A 21,532-nucleotide genomic window follows, 5' to 3' on the forward strand; every position below is an offset into this window, starting at 1 on the left:
CATAATTCCAAGATGCCCGTGTTGGGATTGGTCACAAATATTGGGCTACAGCCATGAAGGGAATACTCACTGAGACATCTTCATTGTTTCAGTGTGGTGCCTTTCATCACTGGACTGATGGAAACATTGTGTATTTCCACAGTACACTTGCAGGGCCTTATACAAGCTGGATATTATAAACAGTTTTGCCTGCTGTCTCATGGCACTGCAAAAGAGACCCTCAAGTCTATGTCCTTCAAGAGAATTACTCTGAATGCAGGGCCAGTAAGAAAATAATGCTGATCCATCTCATTTGCATAAAGGTTGCTATATTCAATAATGCTGATCCGTCTCATTTGCTTAACGGATGTTACATTCTCAGTGAAAAATATCACATGGCTGAACTTGCTTTAATTATATCCATCCTATCATGCATCTGCTCACCCTGGGCCAGTGCTGCAATGTCAGTCCAAATATGGGGAGCTGGAGGAGAAAGAACATATGTACAGAGATGATTCTCAAAATTCAGGTTTATTTAACAAAATCAAGACTCCACAATAACCTTGAAGATGCTTTTTTTTCTTGTTGGCTTAATTTAGATAAGATCAATCTTGTGACCAGCACTTTGCTGTGGGACTATTTCTATTTTGATCTCTGTGACAAAGCATTAATTCTGCTTTGCACCTTTGTGCGGTCCTGCAACATTCATTTCCCCAAAAATCCACAAAAGGAGATTATTTTATTATGTCAATGTACTGTTAAAATTCTAAAGGTTTTATTTTTTCTTCTTTTTAATTTTTTTCTTGAATCAACAGACAGGCAATACATTTTTTTGGATTGTTCTGTATGCCTCTAATCACATTGTTTTGTTTTATTAAGAATTGCTGAAGTATCTCTTCAGTCAGTTTAACATGAATTATAACATTGCTTCAAAAATCTTCTAGTATTTGCTGACTTTTTTTTGAGCAATCTGTATTGTAAGGATAAATTAATATGGTAGTAGTTGGGTTTATTGTGAATTGCTGAAAGAGATGCTCAGAACAATATCCATGTTAATTTTTCACATTGTTACCTTCTCCTAAGTGTTAGCAAGATCTAAATTTACATCATTAAATAGTTCTCCACATCTGATACAAATGACCATAATCAATTCTAGAATCTACTTGCATCTGAGAAATAATACATCATTATGAATGTAACAATCACATTCAACGCCTTCATAAAGTACTTCACTTCATAAAACACCAGTGTTTTGCTTCATAAGGCATTTCTTCACAGTCCGCATAAAAGCAGTCTACATTTGTCTACATTATGAGTTGAGGGAGACCTTGAAAAAAGTTTTATGATTTTTCAAGGCTCATCATATCAACACTTTCTGTACTATTTTTCAGCCACTGTCTCATCTACTCAAAAAATACAGCATTTTATTTTGCTGTTGACAAATCATTAAATTAATGTAGGCAAAATTAAATATCTTAACTCTTATTTAAGTATTATTTAATATTTAATATAACTCTTTATTATTTATTATTATCTTTAATATAATTCTTATTATTTATTTTAACTCTTTGAATTTTAAGTTAGATGGAAAATTTTAAAACTAATTATTGCAATGGTACTGTTAACTATTTCTAAAAGTACAAAATCAGTTAATTTTAAGTAACCTAGCTGAACTACTAGGATGCATTAAACGTCATGACCAGACTTAAAAGATTAATTAAGGTTAAAACATTCTTATCTATCTGTGTATTTCCTTTATGACTTGGCTGAACCATATACTTTGTGTTCTGTGATATTCTCTTTAAAAGTGCTTATTAAGTTTTGCTGATGGATCCTCTTTACTTACAGATCTGTAAGAATGAATACAGCAGAGGGTATTGTAGAGAATGAGTCCTGAGCATGCTTTGTCTCAAATATTCTGAGTATTGCTACAGGAAATGTGTGATTGGAAGAGAAGACCCCACAGAGATGGGGCAGCTCTGTGTTGAGCCGGCTTCTTGCTCCACCTTGAGAATTGTGTTCAGCCTCCTCCCAGCTCACTTCCTGGGGAAGGTCTGCCTCTGCATGCATGGAAAAAAAAAGTGCAAAAATTCTAATTTACTTGAGAAGCATACATCAGGTTAATTATAAAAGGAAATGGTTTTGTCCTCCTCTGTCTCTCTTGGACCAAGACAGGGTCCTCTCACTCCCTCTTTTCCACTCTTCTCTTCTCTTCTGATCTCCTCTCCTCTTTTCTCTTCTGTTTTCTTTGATTTGCAACCCCAGCTCTAGACCATCCACATGGCAGTACTAACACAGGATCCACAGAGTGGTGATGTTCCCTGTTTTCTTCCCTTGCTTTGCCCTTGCTTTGCTTATCATATTCTATCCCACAATCTTTATTGAAATTTGATGTGGGAGGGGGGAGCTTGTGGAGGTGTTTTGGCTTGTGACCTTTTAGGAGTTCTTGGTTGGACTTGTGAAGTGCACTGTACAAAATTAGGGTCTTGTTATCCTTCAGTCTTGTAGAAGTATATTGTAGGAGTTTAAGGGAATGTTAGCCAATATCTTTTGAGTCTAAACATTGGGCTGGTCACTGGAGTTATAGAAGACAATGCAATAAAAAATAAGGGTTGCCTGACACGTGTCTGGTGTCTTTGTTCAGATTGACAAGAATTTGTAACAAACATTACACCACTTATCACTGAGTCATGACTCTTATCAAGTCAGTTTTCATATTATAGAATGGCTTGGGTCGAAAGGGAACTTCAAGATCATCTAGTCCAAATCCCTCGGCTTCAGGCAAGGAGACCTTCCACTAGATCAGACTCCTCAGAGCTCCATCCACCTTCCACCAACAGTTCCTGGAACAAGGTATCCAAAACTTCTCTGGGGAAACTGCTGTAGTAGCTCACCACTCTCACAAGTAAAGAATTTCCTCCTAATATCTAATCAACCTTGCTTTCTTTCAGTTGGAAATTATCCTTCCTTGTCCTGTCACTACATGCTCTTGAAAAAAGTCCCTCTCCAGTTTTCTTGTAGGCTGCTTTATGTACTGGAATGTTGCAATTAGGTCACCCCAAAGTCTTCTCTTTTCCACCATAAGCAATGCAAATTTTCTCGGCCTTTACTCAGAGGAGAGATGCTTCATTTCTCTAATCTTTTTAGTGTCCTCCTCTGGACTCATTCCAATAGTTTCCTGTCCTTCCTGTGCTGGGACCCCAGAGCTGGATGCAGCACTGAGGTAACTCACCACAGCAGAGCAGAGGGGCAGAATCCCTTCCCTGGCCCTGCTGGCCATGCTGCTTTGGATGCAGCCCAGCACATGTTTGGCTTTCTGGGCTGTGAGTGTTCATTGCTGGGTCATGTCCAGCCTCTCCTCCGCCAGCACCCCCAAGTCCTTCTGGGCAGGGCTGCTCTGGATCTGTTCATCCCCAGCCTGTAATGATATCAGATATGGTCTCTTATATCAAAAAAAGAAGAAAATTAGGAGCCTTTAAAATTATATTTGAGAGAGCACTAAATGTAGAAAGAGGTCACCACAGAGCACCCAAGTTGCATAGAAAGTTTAGCAAACGTAGATATGTAACTTATCAGCTAATCTTTGAGTCTTTGTGACCCAAGAAAAATTTGAAGGGATGAAAAAGAGACCTGCCTTTTATATTTACATTGAATACACTGTGGTGGGCAAGAGCAAAGAAAGGTCTCAAAAGCCCTTAAGTTATTGGCAATAATAGTCAGTCTGTCTTGGGTACGGATATATCTTGTCACGCACATCCCATGCTTCAGGGTAGGTTATGCTTGTGCTCCACTGAAAGAAGTATTAGCAGAATACAGTGCATCTTTCTTTTCTTTTCTTCTTTTTTTTTTTTTTTTTTTTTTTTTTTTTTTTTTTTTTTTTTTTTTTTTTTTTAACAGAAGAGGTTTCCAGGTTTGGGATGAAAATGGAGGAGGGAAGAAGGCAACTTTTTCCCAAATCAATGCATTCAAATTTCTTCTACATGACCCAGAAGGAGTAGTATGGGAACAGCAACTTGCTTCCTGTAAAGCTTTTAAATGAAAAGTTCTTTAATGAGGCCAGGATTTGTTCTTGTATGAGTGAGAGTTTTCCCAGTACTTTCAATGTGAACAGGATTTGAGTCATTTCCTCACTAAGTGGCAATGAGGAAAATTAAGTGAATAGGTCTCATGATCTCCTATTTGCCAGTATCTGAGTACCTAATTGATTTAGACTCTGAATACATAATTGTAAGCTTGTGGAACATAGTAGGGTATATAAATCTGCTCGTTTGAAATGACCTAAAGTCAACGTGACCAGTGTTGTCTGTATTCTTAAGGCCAGCTGTGCTCTACAGTTATTAATGACCATGTTCTTCAGCTTGCAGTCTTGGACTAATTGTTTTTCAGATATGAATTCAGATACAAGCAAATGTGGGAAGATTGAAAAAGATAGTTTATGGCTAACTTCAGGAAATATATTGTTGGTTTTATATTCTTACATGAAGATGTCTTTCTATGTTTCAGTTTGTTATTGGTCAAGTTCTGACCTTTGTTGTACAGGCACAGCTCAGTCAACATAAATTAGTTAGGACTGCTGTCAGCTATAGGGTGTGTGTTTTACTGTATCATGATGTATCACATACAGGCTTGCACCCCTCTGTTTCTGGTGTGGCATGAATAGTTCCATAATATGGATGTGATTCAAGAACATATTCCTGTTAAGGATTAGCTCCTCACAAAGAGTAGTTAATGCTATCCATTCATATTGCATGTTGGAAGGGAACTGTAGCTACTCAGCAATTTTTTAAAAAATGAGGTCTTTATAGGCAAATATATCTTAATATAAGCATTTAACTGGAGTTACTGTGTCTTGCAACTTTGGGTCTTGGCACATTGCTGTTGCTTTTGTAACAAATGGTTCCTCCCTGAGGACCTAAAACTCAGAGGTTTTGAGCAGCATTGACAGAATACTTTATGGAGTTAGGGGTATCAATTAAAACCTAAAAAAAAAAAAAAAAAAAAGGCTGCCCATATATGTTATCACAATTTAGAAGACACAGTCTCAGAGAAATTTTATAAAGCAATAAATGTTGTTTACCAAGAAACACAGCCACATGTGGAAAATCCAATAATGATGAATTTTGGTCTGTTTTAGCCTCAAGGAAAAAATATTTTTTCATAACTCTTATTATGTTCCCATGTTCCCCACCATACACACAGAAACCAAAATAATATTCTCATTCTGTCTGTTTTTCTCACTTACAGTATATGGTAAGCATTTCCACACTCTGATGACTGAGGATTAATTATGTCCCATGAAGATATGATTTTAAATGTGAATGCTGAGTGCCATGTGTATGAATTTAATTAAGCAACTTTTTCTCTGAGTAGGACCAGGTATGGTGTCTTTTGCTTTTTCCATTTGTTTTTTGTTTTTTTTTTTTTTTTTTTTAAAAAAAAAAAAAAAAAGCTGTTTTTTTTGTTGTTGTTGTTGTTTGTTTGTTTTACTTAGTCAGTTTATGACTTCTCAGCCTAGACAGAGCAGTCTACTACAAACCTCACAAAAAAATCCAAACAGACCATAACATAATCCATGGTATAAATTTTAGATCAGTGATGCTGGAGAGCTCAGGCTCTCATTTAATTTAAGAAAAAAAATTAATATTGATGTACATGAGATGAAAAGATTTTGATCTGACAGTATCAAAGAAGTCTGAGATTTCCAGTAAAGCCCTGGAGGCTCATAATAAAAGATACTGCTTTATTTTCCTCCTCTCCTGAAATAAGCATATTCTTCATACTACTTATATTTTTAAATGTTCAATAAATAGATCAACAGCTGCTAGTACACAGAGTCTTATGAAATAGGCTGGACTGGAAGAGTTTTAAAAAGCTAGACTGTATCTTTTAAGTGGCTTGTGAGAAACTTCAGTAGTCCTCAATTTTTTTACAGGGTATTCTTTCTGGTGTTAAAAAAAAGTCTTGTGAGACCTTTTTAGCAGTGGATTTAGAGAGTCATTAAACTTCATTCTGTTCTCTTAAAGAGGGAAGAAACTGACCCAAATTAATTTTGACCTCAGGCAACCTTACCAAGACTCAGGGTACTTAAGAACAGTGAGGAACCTAATGAAGAGAAATGCATTATAGATCACAAAGTGATTTTTTCCTAAAATTTTCCTAAGTCTAGGCACCTGTTCAGCTTCAAAGACTCTTTGTCTTTGAGACAAGGAACTAGGAATTTTTAATTGAAACTTGGGGACTAGGATTTTTGTCTCTAGGAATCTTGGAGAAAGGGAAACTGGGAATGGTTCTGAAAGTCTAACAGTGCTTAAAACAGGGCATGATCCTGGCATGGAAATGAAGGCACCGAAATAATGGTATCCTACTGGGCCCAAGGTGAAGACAACACACAGGCCAAGGGTGGCCTAGGAACCCTGTAGTTGTACAGCCTTGTTCTGGCCCTATCTGGTTATTGTGGAACTGATAAATGTCAAAGAAAGAAACTTGATAATACCCGTGTATTGATTACAGCTGTTCATAAAATTATGCCAGAGAATAATCGAAAATAAATATTTGGTATATTCATTCAGGCGGAAGTCTCAGAATTCAATGGCTTTGTTCCTGCATTTGAAAAAAAATAATGATAAAATTGTTGCTCTTTGACCAGGCAATGAATCAGTCACTTAATATGTTTCTTTCTTTTCTTGTATGTCTCTCTTAAACATTAGTATAGGTAAAGATGACAAAGATTTTTGTTTCATTAAAATCAATCACTTTCCCTCAAGCTTTCAGACCTCAGATCATGACACCAAAAATCTTAACAATGCAATCCTCTTCCGCCTCGAAACAGTTGCTAATGAGGAGTCACATTCTTTTTTTGGGAGTCTCATGGTGTTTTTAAGCACTACTGAGTTTAGTAGTGAAGAATAGGTGACTTTACATAAAAAAGTAATGGGGAAAAAAAACCCCTCTAACTTCCCCATGACTTTCAAAATCCTCTAAAGACTGGTTCAAAGACTGGAATAGGTGGTAGATGTACTTATGTATCTTCCATTACAGTTTCTAATGATTGGATAGCAGAGGAGACTACATTCAGGACTCTAGAACTCCTACCTCAAAGGCACTAGGTTAGTTGGGGCTAATGACTAGGACCTGTTAGAACGTGCTATTATGCCATCTCACCAAAGGCTTCTGAAAGGTCCAGGGAATCTGCACTCAATTACTGCATATTTATTTGACATTCCTCTGTTTTAAAATTACCTTTGCTTAAACTAATTTATGTCTTACTGCATTCTTGCTGGAGACTCCCTGGAATGGATTGGTTGATATTTGCAAATTCCAAACATTTGATCTGTAGGAATTTAGTTTTGTGTAACTCAATATACAGTCATAGTTGAATTGTTTGGGGGTTGGCTTTTCCCCCCTCCTACATTTATTAATTTTTGATATTAATTGATTTTCCTTTGAGATTTATACAAGTCAATTAAATTCTTACAACCAATGGATATTGTATTTCAATGTACATTCTTAAAATGAAGTGCTTAGAGACCAAGAATTTTCATTCATATAATTAATGCTTTGACTTTGTCACTATTTATTAACACAAAAACCAGGTGTTTTCTTCCAGACACCAGTGTTCTTCTTCTAGGGTTGTCACTATATTCATTGAACATCCAAGCTATCATGCAAATGTAGCCCTGAATTTATTTGTTATCTTTAACCATGTGCAGAGGCTCTGTAAGTAGAGTTTGTATATTTACAGTTTTTAAATGTGCAGTAATTATTCACTGGCTAGATATACAGAGGAGGTAGCTAGGAGCAACTAGACTAAACATGAGTATGCTCAGCATCTCCAATAAAAGAAACTAATCAGTCTCTGATTGCCCAAATAATTATTATTATTGATGTGGGAAAGCATCAGACCCTCCATGGTACTTGGAACAGGCTTGGTCTTGATCTAAGTTCCCATTTTTTGACTCATGAGTTCATGTCAGCATTTCAGCCCTTTCCATTTCACTGTTTTTCTCTGATTCCCCAAGCTGGCACTACCATTTCAAGAATTTCGCTTTTGTCTTTGCTTCTTTTTCCCTCAAGATGAAAATCTTGGCTTTAGCCTGTATCCTCCCACAGCTCAAGAATTTTTCAATAAAGCCAAGCCAAGGCCAGATAACTGAGCCTCACAAAACTGGGCCACGGGCTACAGACAGCTCAACTTCTGTGCCACAGATTTCAGTACAGACACAGATCTACTGGAAAAGTTATGGCTTAAGACCAAGTGCACAGGTATTGCACATACTTCTGAGATAATCTTAATGTCAATTATGCCAGGGCTAAAGATTTCTCTTTAGCTATGTACCTTGGCTTTTCCTTTAGGCAATGGAGTCTTGAGAAAATCTACAGATGCTTAAGGGCAGTACATACATAGAGCAAGGAAATTAGAACCATTCCAGGATGGACAGTTTTCTTGCCAAGAAGCTATATTTTCCCTTAGATTTTGGGGTCTGTGGTTTTTTTATAATAGTGGCTGTCCAATACTGAAGAAGAATCTTTAATATTCTTTACAAGTGGCATCTGAATCATCAAAATTATACTTGATAGATTAACACAATGATATTATAGGATTATTGGTGCAAAATTATTTGATGTCTATGCAGAGAATTGCATATCTGGTTTGGTTGAAAAAACATTTTTTCAAAGAAGATTTAAGGTAATACTTTCAAAAACCATACCTCCTTAAAGTTTAGGCTCAGTTGCTTATACACCATTTTAAATTGTCTTTTAAAACCTGTTTAAAATATTTCTGAAGGGCTTTCTTTCCTTCATAGCGGGGCACTACATCCATAGATAGCATTTAAATTTGCTAGATTAATATGAGAATTTAGATTATGCAATACTCCACCTATACCTAACTTTGGTTTACCTGAAATATTAGATTGAAGTCTAGGTTTCTTCCAGAATCTGAGAGAAAGAGCATCAGCAGTGAATAACCCTACTCTATCCTGTCAATATGGAAAATATTTACAAAACAATTCTATTGGGAGCTGAGGCTGTTATCCATTGGGTATCTTCAACAATTAAAATCCCATGGGTATCTGTTTACTTGGAATTTGTGACTCTAATTCCATTTTATTACTGAATTCAGACTGCCCCAGAACCTTAGCAAGACTTTTTACCTTTCTTTGAAATACAAAAAATAGAAATAGAAAATAAAAATTGAATAGAAATAGAAATAGAAAAAAAAATAAAAATAACTCCTAGTTAAGTAGTATCCCTTCTCTTACTTTGCATGTTCTGATTCAAATAAAGTGTATTTTCACTGTCCTCAGGAAAAGAGGTAGCATTTGTGACTACATGCTAAAAAATACAAGTGAGAAAGCTTTCAGTTCACAGCTTGAAAATAGAAATAACAGCTTTTTGTTCTATCCTCTACTCTTTATTTTGTCATAAGACCAGCATAATTCTTGAATAACAGCAACAAGACAAAGTAATTAGAGCTGGATTCATCTTTTCAGTTAGTGCTCCATGTTCTCACTTTTGAACAGACAATCTCCATTAAACTGCTGAAATATACTTCACAGACAGTTTTGTGGAGGGAAAATACAAATATTTTGACAGTGATTTGGCAAGAGTTTAAACATTAGACCAATCAATTTTGCAGTGTAAATGAGTACAAGATAAGCTGCGACTGGTGATTGCTTCAGTAAAGAGCATGATATATTTTTATTGCATGTGTAACTTCAGATTATTCAGGTTTTCTCCAGCTGCTTCTGGATGGGACTGAAGAAAACACCTTTCTACAGTTGCCTCAATGCACATTATACTCTTCTGAAAAGATCTCTCAGTGATTTCCCTTCTATCCCTAAAAGTTTCCATGATGTAAAGATATTTGCCAAATTCTTGCATGATTGACATTTATACTTTTCCTTAAAATGGCATGGGTTATTATTATTTCTTTCCTAGGGAACACTTGAGCGCCACATTATAAGAAGATGCTTATAGAAAGAAAGGGTGTTGCAGAAAATGACATATTTTATTAAACAGGGAAAGGACTATTCTGCTGGGAAAAAGAAAAGAAAATAATGTATGACAAATTCAGTTCACTGCACTGTGATTTAAACAATGACATAGTCTAGGGACCTTGGGATTGATAATATTCATAATCTGATTTCCCAGAATAATTTTTCTCATTTGCAAACATCACCAAATCGGCTGTAATTGACAATACAGCATAATGCCTGAGAAGCTGAGCAATAATTAAAAAAAAATTCCACTCTCCTTATTTTTGACCTTGAGAACTGATATGAGAGAATCTGGCATTTTGGATCTTTGTGTTGAGTTCTCGTTTAGTAACAAAGCTGATCTCTGTTCTAAGGCTAGCAGTCTCTCTGTTCAAAGGCAAAAGCATTGTTGCATCTCAACAGAATCAGTCCAAGAGCAAATCTTGTTCTGGGACAATCAAAAAATCTGAATAATGAGACAGGGAAAAAAATTCTGAGAGGAATGCAAATTGATTAAAATACCTACTGACCTAAATTTGAGCATTTTTCTCTGCCAAGAATGACTGTAATTTATTAGCTTGAAAAATCATGATTTTCTTCTTCAGGGTAATAACTGCATTTCAGTCAAGAACAATGGTAATGTTCATCTGTCTAAGTATAAGCTGTGTAGTAATACAAAATCACATTAATATATTGGCTAAAATGAACTTTGGACATGTAGACACTCTAGCCTCTCCTTTGGTTTGATATTATTATTATTATTTAGATAACAATGGCATCTAAAGAACTTCCCATGTCTTTGAAAATGAGAATTTTCAAGTCTCTTGAAGATCTTTTTTTTTCTTTTCCCCCTTATCAGGGATATCCCATCTAGGAATCTATCCAGTGCTCAAGTTCTAGATAGACTTGTTACATAGAACAAACTTGGATTTCAGAGCAGTAGCATTCTTTCCAAAATTAAGCAGTGCTTTGTGAGGATTGATTCTCTAAGAAAAAAAAAAAAAAAAAAAGGCAAAAAAAAAAAAAAAAAAGCCAGCTACTCTGGTACATTGTGTTAAATCTGTTTAACTTCTTATTCTGACATTGTTGATTTTGTCTTGTTTTCTTCTATCTGTTCCTGAGTCTCTTGCTTTTTAGAAAAGCTCTCTAAGATTTCTAAAACTCAGAAGTTATTTAAAAAAAATATTTCAAAAAATCAAAAAACAAACACAAGTCCTGAGATACAAAAAGTTGGTGGTTTGTTGTTCTGGTTTTGTTTTTGTCTTAAGACAGTCATGTAGTAATTAAAACAAATATCATCATAGATAGAGGAGGCTGAAGAAAAAAATGTTCTTTTTTAAAATTATTATTAAGTGTCAAATATAGAAATATTGCCCAGTCGAAATCAACCAAGAGGGAAAGCAGCATTCGTGTGGTAAAGACTTGAGGTATTGTTAAGGAATTCAGCAATGTCCTAAAACACAAAATACAAGGTACTGTAATAAGCATTGGGTACACTATTGTCAGTCATCCTGCCCTCAAGAAAATGAGTCACTATGGCATACAATTGTTACCTTGGTCTGACTTCAGGCTGCAGAAGAATGTATTTTGTGTGACACTGGGAAATATCAGCACTCAGACATCTAAGAGGAATGGAATAATATTTTCTTACCAGGGTTTATTTTGAAAATTAAACCCAAGACAACAGAATAGGGTTGAGGCTTATCTTTCCAAAGTGACGCCTTTTTAAAGGAAAAATACTGTTTCTCTTTAGAATATCTGCCTATGTGGCAGATATGTGAATCCTCATCAGAGACCAGTGAAATTTTGAATACTTTCATCAGTCATTTCCTTTGAGATAACATGTTCATTCTGTCTGTTTGCTCTTCCCCTCCCAAGAACCATAAATCAGAGAATAATCACTCTTGCTAAACAGTTCACTTTTGTTGCTTCTAGCAGCATAAGAAGTAACCCAGGGTACGTTTTATATACCCCTTTTCCACTTTTCCACTTTTTTTTTTTTTTTTTTTTTTTTTTTTTTTTTTTTTTTTTTTTTTTTTTTAAATTTAGTACTTTGGTTTATTCCTATTTAGTTTGAGAGTTTTCAGGGGTGGGGGAGGATTTTTCTTCCCTTTTTTTTTCCCTCTGTGGCAAAGATATACAAAATTATTTTTCTCAGGGTAACTAAGGCTGAAAAATAATCCATTAATACTCTTCTTGTTATCAAATAATGGTTGGTAGAGGGCATTTCATTTCAAAAGTTCAGTAATTGAACAATTAAAAGCCCTCATAAAATGATTTTCACTGGTTGCAGACTCTATACAGTCTTATTTCAACTGGTGACTAGTATCTGATTAATTCAGAAAAAACTTATCACAGCTCTTTGGCAATTTAGTAGCTTGTCAACTGTTTTCCTCAGCTGTTTTCTTAGGAACAGTATTAATAAATCTGATATTATTCTGTCTCAGTCAGTGGAATTATTAGAAGCTTATTCTATGCTCACAGGTGGCTAAAGCCACAGGAAAATTGTTTCATTCCATCTTTCAACTGAGAACACAGCTTCAGAACTTATCTTTGGTCGTTGGTCAAACTGAGCCTCAGGTTATTTGGACATTTGGTTCACAGATTTTCTCAACATTGTTTATTCAAGAAGTCTGTAACCTGTTTACAAGCCCAGCTGGCAGAGGATGAGGCTTGGAGTGGGCTCTGCCATCTATATTTTTCTGTCATCACCAGTACACAGGTTTCTGAAATGCATGCCAAATAGTTCTGTTTTCTACCCCAGTGTCTGGTGCTTCAAAGACATGGTAGTTAGAATGAATATGTGTGAAAAAAGTTTCCTTGGATCACCATTTGGTGTCTAGTGACTTCTGCAGGATGCTGAAAAATCTCACAAAAGAACCATAGCAAAAAAGTGCAATTTAAACCCCCCAATGCATAAACACTCGGAGGGGAGTAAAGTCAGATCAACTTTATTGAGAATTTAACATCAATGTAACTGACAGTGATAGTCACAGCAACCTAGATAGACAGGAAGTCTTAATTATTCTTTTCATCCCATCTATGATCTCTAAAGAAGTCAGAATTGAATGTTTTCAAAAATAGAAAATTCCGGGTAGCTCCCATTGCATCTGTTAAAAACTAGCAGAATCAAGGCCCACTCTGAAGAAGGTAGCAATCAGAGCAGCAGATCTACAGTTTACTTGGAGAATCTAGAAAATCAAAGAGGTTGCAAAATAGCTCTAAGACCATCAAGTCCAACCACAGACCTAACACTGACAGGTCCACCACTAAACCATGTCCCTAAGTACCACATCTACGTGTTTTTTGAAGACTTGAAAAAAAGTCATGTAGTCTTTTGTATGTGTGTATTTTCCAAATGTTTACATACTGTATTCAATATCTAAAAGCAGGAGCTTTACAGCCAAATATTTCAGCTGAGGCACTTGATAACAGTTAGCTCCTGTAAAAGAGGCTCACTCATTACTGCAGCCCAACATTTGAGAACATTGTTTTCAAATGTTTTGTTTGCTTACTCTGTGAAATCCATCCATCTGCATCTGCATTGATCCCTTTTAGAAGGGGGAATTTCTTTGTAATAAGCTAAGGATCTCAAAAAATTTGCATTTCAAACCAGAACTGGCTCTTTCCTAGAAATATTTCTTTGATTATGCTTAATAAATTGCATATTATGTATCAACTAGGGATAAATTAAACTACCAGCATTTTTGAAATTCAGCTGCATTAGTCTCACTCCTTTGACTGAGTTAGCACACAAATGCAAAAAAAGGCCAAGTTCTCTTGTCAGTACTAGCAGAGTAGTAGTTTAAGAGTATAAGGTTTTTCATAACCACTTTTACAGTTGGTCTGAGCTTCAGTGTATGTAGGTCAGACATTATCAGAGATGTTTTCTAGTATGATAAAATGAGCCTTGGGAAACTTTAGAAGGGCCATGAAAACTGAGTAGGGCAACAGGAAAAGAACCTAGAGTTTGTCCATATCAGCATAGCCATCAAGTTTTTGGTTCTTCTGGAAGTCTTGAGACCAACAGACACGCTGAAGAAGCAGCAAAAAGGCTGGACTGATTTGTTTCTTTAAATAGGAGGAAGAAGCAAGGGTCTTGTTTCCAACCCTCCACCCAAAAGTTAAAAAAAATTGTAAAGAAAACAGCAGCAAAAACATTGGTAATTTTTGGAATAGGTACTTTTTTGCTGACACTACGTGCATACTTTATCTTTGAGAGGAACTTATCTATCATTTTTTTCCTTCATAAAAATGAATTACCTGAGACATTTCAGTTCATTTCCTAAAACATTTTTCAGTCGTTTTACTTGCACTTCATATCTTCATATCATGCAAAAGTTTATACAGGACCTTTTTCTTTATTAGGCTAGACTTCAGACACACTCCAGATTAAACTTCATAATTCTGTAGTCAACAACATTCATACATGACCATGGCAGATTTAAGTGGAGTTGTCATTCAGTATTCACATCTGAGTGAATCCCTGGAGTATCTGAACTGCCCTTTGAAAGAAACAAACTCATCAGTTCTGGAAGCAGGAGATGAAAGTAATTGCCTGTTTAACAGCACAGAGAATACCCTCAGCTCAGTGCTACGTCTCGAGAGCTGTCCTTTGGGGAAATTAGATAGTTATTTCATCCAGAACTAAAAACTCCCACCTGCAAGAATGAATACTCTTACCTTCACAATAAACTGAACTTGCCATGAGAAAATTAATGAGAAAAGTATTACACCTCACTCATTAATTTCCTTTCTAGAATAATACAAAGTTTTTATCTGCAACCTCATAATGACTCACAAATTATAATGGTGTCTGCCTGGGAAAGGGCATGTAATGGATTTGCATGCCAAGGCAAGGACACTGGGGATCTGTGGTCTCCAAGACGAGTAGGCAGGGCTGTCCCATACCAGAAACAACCAGCTCCTGTCAGCTCTGTGAGACCCCACTGCAGGGGATAGCTAAGCCCCTAGCCATGTCTAGGTTCCTCAATGAAAATATCTCTAAGAAAAGGGAGAAAATTCTGCATAGAGGATGAAGGAACAAAAATAGTGAGAAACTGCAGATGGAACATCAGTGTCAGAGGAAAAGGAGGAACTACTCCATGCTGGAGCAGATATCCACACTGTAGCCCCATGGAGGACCCAATGTTGCAGCAGCTACACATGTCCTGAGAGAAGTGGCAGCACATGGAAAGCCCACACTGGATCAGAGGAAAAGGGTGAGGAGAAAGGAGCTGGAGAGCGGAACTGTCATGATTGCAAGCCCCAGTTCCCCATTGCCTCTGCAACACAGGGCAGGGTGGGGAGAAGACAAGGAATCAGGATGGAGGAACAATGTTGAATCTGGGAAAAAGGAGGCTAGATAAAGTCTCTTTTTGTTTTTCACTGTCTACATATTTTTCAATTGGAAATAAATTGAATTAATTTACCTCAAGTCACAGAATCACAGAATATGCTGAGTTAGAAGGGTAGCACAAGCATCACTGATTCCAAATCCCAGCTCTGCAAAGGACCATCCCCAGAGTCACACCATATGCCTGAGAACATTGTCCAAATGTTTTTTGAACTCTCTCAGGCTGGTGCTGTGACCGCTTCCCTGGGGAGCCTGTTCCAGTGCCCAACCATCCTCTGGGGAAGAATCTTTTCCTAATATCCAATCTAAACCTTCCCTAACTCAACTTCAGGCCCTTCCCTCAGGTCCTGTCACTTGTCACCACAGAGAAGAGATGAGTGCCTGCCCCTCCTCCTCCCCTTATGAAGAAGCTGTAAAATGCAATGGAGTCTCCCATCAGGCTCCTTCAGCCTGAGCAGACCAAGTTAAGTGTGTTTTGTTTATGACAATAACTGGTCAATCAATCTTCCTATCTTTACTTTCATCTATGTAATTTTCTCCCGCTCCCATGTTTGAGGAAGGTGAAGAAGGGAGAAACTGGATAGGCGTCCAGCAGCTAGCCAAGGTCAACCCACCCTAGAGGGTTTGACAGATGTTCCTGCAAACATATTTGTAGGAAAATAAAGCTAATGTCTTCCTAAGAGCATCAGTGATATGAACAGAAGTATTTCTTGCACTTGCTGTACAAAACACAGTGGAAAATTTTTTGTAATCTTTTACCTAGATTTACTCAATTACTACACCTAGATTTACTCAATTTTAAGAACTTAATTTAGGCATCTAAGTCAGAGTTTAGTCACCTTAGTCAATGAAAAGGAACAGATGCCTTCAAAAGATGATGTAAATCTTTAATTGGACAACACTTTACTCGGGAGGTATTGGATTCTCACCATTGATTATAAATGAAACCACAGACAAGGACATTCTTGAAGGGCCTTAAGCAGGATGAATCAAGGCATCTGTGGCTGAGGACTAACAGTCCTTGATATTTCTTCTACAAAGGGAGAACCTAGTAATAGCGCTTTAGAATCTGCTTTTCATGTGTTGGTCACAGTACCTGTGCAGATTATGCTACTCTTCCACACAGAACTGAAATGTCCCTATCTCCTTAGTACTCAAGACTTTTTTAACAGCTGATAATTTTGGACTCAGAGTTTGAGGCAGTTTCACCTTTTAATGTTCCAGTTCTTTCTTAAAGATGGGCTGTGTTTCCCTGGTAATGTTTCTTGCAGAAGAAAGCATTACCAAAATGAACTAACATCATTAAAAATGGACAGAACTTTAGAAGATATTTAAGTGTAGCTGTGCAATTTTAAAAATCCAAATTACACAGTTTGGGGACTGAGAAAATATTATGTGACACCTAAAATCATCCCTCACAAATTTAGTTTTTTGGTAAAATATTAAATTTTTGTTTGCATGTCAGTCTACCAATCATCACACTACACTAATCCAAAAATGTAGACAGATGATTTTTTTTGAGTCATGTTAGTCAAACTAGAGGTTTAACTATTTATGAGCTAAATAACACTTTCTTCCAACAATTTTCTTTCTCTCCTAAATTACTTTCTGTTGAGATTATGTTCTCCTCTTTCATTCCATCAAAGATATACAATCAGGTACTGTTAAACAAAACTTTTCTTTCAGGTGATTTTAATGACTGGGTCATAAGGACCAGCTCTGATCAAGCTTAGTTATCACTCAGAGCCACTTCATAAATACTGTGATGGTTGATAAGATGAACCTGGGTACCTGGGGAAAAAAAAAGCCTGTAGTTCTCCAGTGGATTTTTAATTACATCATTAAAGTTTGGGATTTTTTTCTTTTTTGCACTATGTTCATAACCATTTTTCTCAGAAAAATGAGAAATTCATCCTTGTTGAATTTCTCACACTATGTATTTAACTCTATCCCTGCACTTCCACTCACATTCTCAATTTTTGCTTGCTATAACATGTTGCTGTGGAGCCCTGCATTTTGTTTAACAGCAGTCTTATTTTGAATTATCTTTTTGCTATTGCAGGGTGCCAGGCAGCTTCTTCTGCTTAAATCTCCACCTATAATCAAATTCTGTGGGAATGTCTCTTGTGTGGTTTTTTTGGGGGTTTCTGTTTGTTTTTAAATGATACAAACTATATATAAATGATTTAAGGAGAAAAGTCCAGTCCTCTGTGGCTTGGCTCCCAATGCATGGTCTCTGTAGCCTTGCCTCTACTTAATCTCTTTGTTCTCAGGTTTCTCCAACCAAAATATCACAACAGGAGATTTGCAGTGATATGCACAAGCTGGACTTTGTTCAAACAGTGCAGAATCCTCCCCACCACCATTCCACCAGGAAAAAAGAAATAAGGATAGGTTATCTGCAGATAACTTTGTCAGTATCTCTGGCATAGCAAAACATTTACATACAACAAGGGGAAACAAGAAGAGGAAAAAAGATATTCAGTACTGTATTCCAAATTAAACCCTACCTTGAGCCATCTTTGTGCTTGTATGTCAAGCAAAAATACCTACAAACTCAAAAGGAACCTGTAGTTACTGCTGAAGATAATTTTCTCAGTGTGAAACATATATGCTAGTAAAGATACATACAGCCATACCACAAGTGCTCAGGCATTGTGGTAATTTACTTCAATTGTGAGTTAATTGTGATTGTGAGATTTACTTTTGTTTTGCCAACTGGAAAATAAATAGTGTTTATGAGAAGTCCTATTTTATTATAATTAATGTGAGGGATGAGCTGCTAAGTATTATTCTGTTTTGGTTTACAGTCTCACCAGCCACTCACCTTGGAACATAGGTTTTTGAAAATGCTTTCTGTTCTGCTACTTGAGTTTAGTTTTAATTGATATAAAGGAGCAAATGAAAGAATGCTTATGAAGAAAAACATAATTATCTGTTAGGAACATGAAAATTAATATATTTGCTTTATAAAACTTCAGTTCTGTTTTGAGTAGTGTAATCTTTTTAATAACATTAAGGAATATAAAATCTAGAGGATGGCTTCTTATTGGCCTTTATGGAATTAATCTTTTTTACTCAATGTTTTAAGACATTTCTTTTGGCATTTTTACTGACTTGAGCTCCCCTGACTCTAATTCCATCACTGATAAGCTGATATCTTGCAAAAAGGCTATGGTTGTATATTAAGGTCAGGAGCTACAACTTGAGAAGCGACACTTAATTCAGATTTTTTTTCCAGTTGTATACTCTAATAAGGTAATTTGCAATATGTATGATATTAAAATAAGTCTAATAAGCCCTGTGAATCTCAAAAACTAATGTGTTGTGGAGAGCTGATTGTGTCTCCAAAATTAGGTGCTAATCAGTTTTTCAGCAAATTTGGAAATGACTGTGGGATTCTGAGCCCATTGAACAAACCCATGATAACAGAAGTGGAGTACTTCTTTGTACTTTTCTTTGAATATTTAATTTAAGGCATAAACACTTATCCGGTGGTATAAGGTATAAATATGAACCTTAAACCTATCAAAGAAGTGATAAGGGGCATTGGGATGAAGGAAGATTTGACCAGCCCTTGTATTGCCAGTGGAGGTACAGTGATCACAGCCAGCTGCCTGACCACACACACAATACCCCAGGGCATTTTAGTGATGTGTTATAGGTGCTTACACAACCCTGCAGGAGGTCATTTTGGAGTCCCCTCATTTGACTTGGAATCATTCTTCTGCTGAAATCCCAGTAGTTCTAAAGCTCACTAGTTGATAAAAATTCCAAACCATTAAAAGCTGCAACCATGCCATGCTCAGACATTCCTGTACAAATTTCCTTTTGTCACATAAATATGTGACATGTGTACAAGAAGATAGTCATAATAATACAGTGAGATCAAGCACATTTTATAAATGTTATAGGTTGTTTGAAACATGTTATTTTTTTTCCACACCATGATTTTCCTGAGGTAACTGTCTTGCACCAGGCAACAACACTATTTTTTTACTCTTTAGCCCACCTCTCAGGAGCACTAATAAATAATAACACATACCCTTCCTCTTGGCTTGAAGCATTTTCCTTCACCATGTAGTTGGTTATGCTATCCAGCCTTAAAAATTGCTTTTTTGACATTCTTAAAAGCAGCAAAACTGAAACAAGCAAATTACAGCAGGAACAAGTTGTACCAACACTAAAGCTTTATTGTAATGTAATGAAATTCTATCACTGGGCAAAGAAAAACACTGAACTGATATGAAAAGCAGTTAAAAACTCGTGTATCATCACTGTCCTTCCTCAAGTGATTTCAACATGAAAAGATGTGCAAGAATAAATTTGAAGGTTTCTTTGTGTTTGTGGAACAGGAATTGATCATATGAATGTCTTCTCAAGGAACTAACAATTGCCTTGGGCACATATGAAGCAGACTTCCTTGTATAACTGCTGTTGCATTTTTAGATAAGATAAGGATTAAGAATATGAATTGCTTAATAAAGAGCAAAATATTTTCTGTTCAAGTTGTTTGGCTCCCTCCTGTCACAAGGGAAACTAAAATTTTTTAGATTCTGTTAAGAAAAAACTCTTAACCACCCTAAAACACATTCCTATGCCAGGAAAGGAGCATTCTGCACTCAATGTTGAAGTCTAACCATGTTTTACCCTTCCTGAGAGATGAGACCCCAGGCCTATCAATATCAGTACCTTCCCTCTAACAGCAGTGAGAAGCAGATGTTTGAGGAATTTAATATTCAGGCCTTCCCCAATGTAACATATTTGTAGCTTCTATGAGCCATCAATATGAGGACCTCTGAATCAAAGAGCACTTCTGGATTGCTGCATTTAAAAACATCAGTACATTTAAATTTAATTTAATTTTTCCAGCCTTTGAACCCTTTTTTTTGTTTGTTTGTTTTATCTCTAAAACGTGACACTGGGTTACACAGTACAAACTGTATGAAAATACGTGTCCCTTTGCTCTTAAATACTTGTCCTGAACCTAGTAAGATGGCCAGTGTGCTTCCAACTTCTTGTATTCCGAGTCATAGTGATATATATGATATCAGAGACAATTCCTGAGCCAACCATGACTTTTACAGACCCGTATAATATTGCTTACTAGTGCATTTATTTCCAGGGAGAAGAATCTCAGTCTTGATTTTCTCTTCATATAATTTTTTTTTCACTATGGGTATCATATTTGGTCCTTTTATGTTTTACTTGATAGCTGGAGCAGCCATCTGAAGTTTGTAGCTACATCTGAAGTTAAAGAGAAGCTAACAAAAAGAAAGTCCATTCAGATCTGAGACTTATTTTAGTTTTCTTCTTACTTAAAAAAAAACCAAAACAAAACATGAGAAGCAACTGTTATCAGTGCTGCTTTATTTTAAAGTATTAAAAAAGAGAAATTATTGTTTTACGTGCTAGTTCAATACAAAATAATATTTGCTACAGGAGTGACAATTGGAAAACTTTATTATCATCTTGGGAGCTGAGTATGTGCTGCAAGATGTTTGCTGTGGATATGCAGGAGTAATTTTAAAGAAATCAAACTCAGTTTCAGTCAGTCTCCTGTAGCTTCTTTGGTAGTTATTTATTAGAGATATATTAGCAAATACTTTTGTTCCTTATTCTGTTTTGGAAAACAGTCTGTGCCTAAGAAAAAATCATGAAGTTATGGAACTAAAAATCCAAATTCAATGTTATAATAATTCACAATGGGGAACATAATGGAATCATTTTTATCTTCTGAAGTCTGGGATGATTTATTGTGATTGGTTATTGTAATAATTTAATTACTTGAAGTCTTTTGCAGGAATAAAGGAAGAAATCTTTTAATATTGATATCTCACATCTGTTGACTTTAGGGTGACATTGGACTTTTTTCTTGGTGTTGATGTTTTCCATTATTTGCTCTTGTAGGTGTATGAAATCAGACCTCTTATTCAACAGAGATTGCTATCAACCATGTTGTTGTCATGCTGTATCTCCTAAAATGAAATTATGGCATTTCATTAGAATTATTGAAAATGTAAGTGATGTACATAATTTCACTCTTGGTTTGGCACATGAGCTACAACAAATGCAAAATGGTAGGAAGTCCTGTCAGTTAAAGGTCACAGAAGAAATAAATATTAGTGTTCAGAAAGCTTTAACATCCGAATGTGAAGTGCAGAGAGACAGCAGGGAGGTTGCAGAATGTTCTATTCATTTTAATAAAATTCTACAGGAA

This window comes from Zosterops lateralis (assembly GCF_965231275.1).
Source record: "Zosterops lateralis genome assembly, chromosome: 1".
NCBI lineage: Eukaryota > Metazoa > Chordata > Aves > Passeriformes > Zosteropidae > Zosterops > Zosterops lateralis.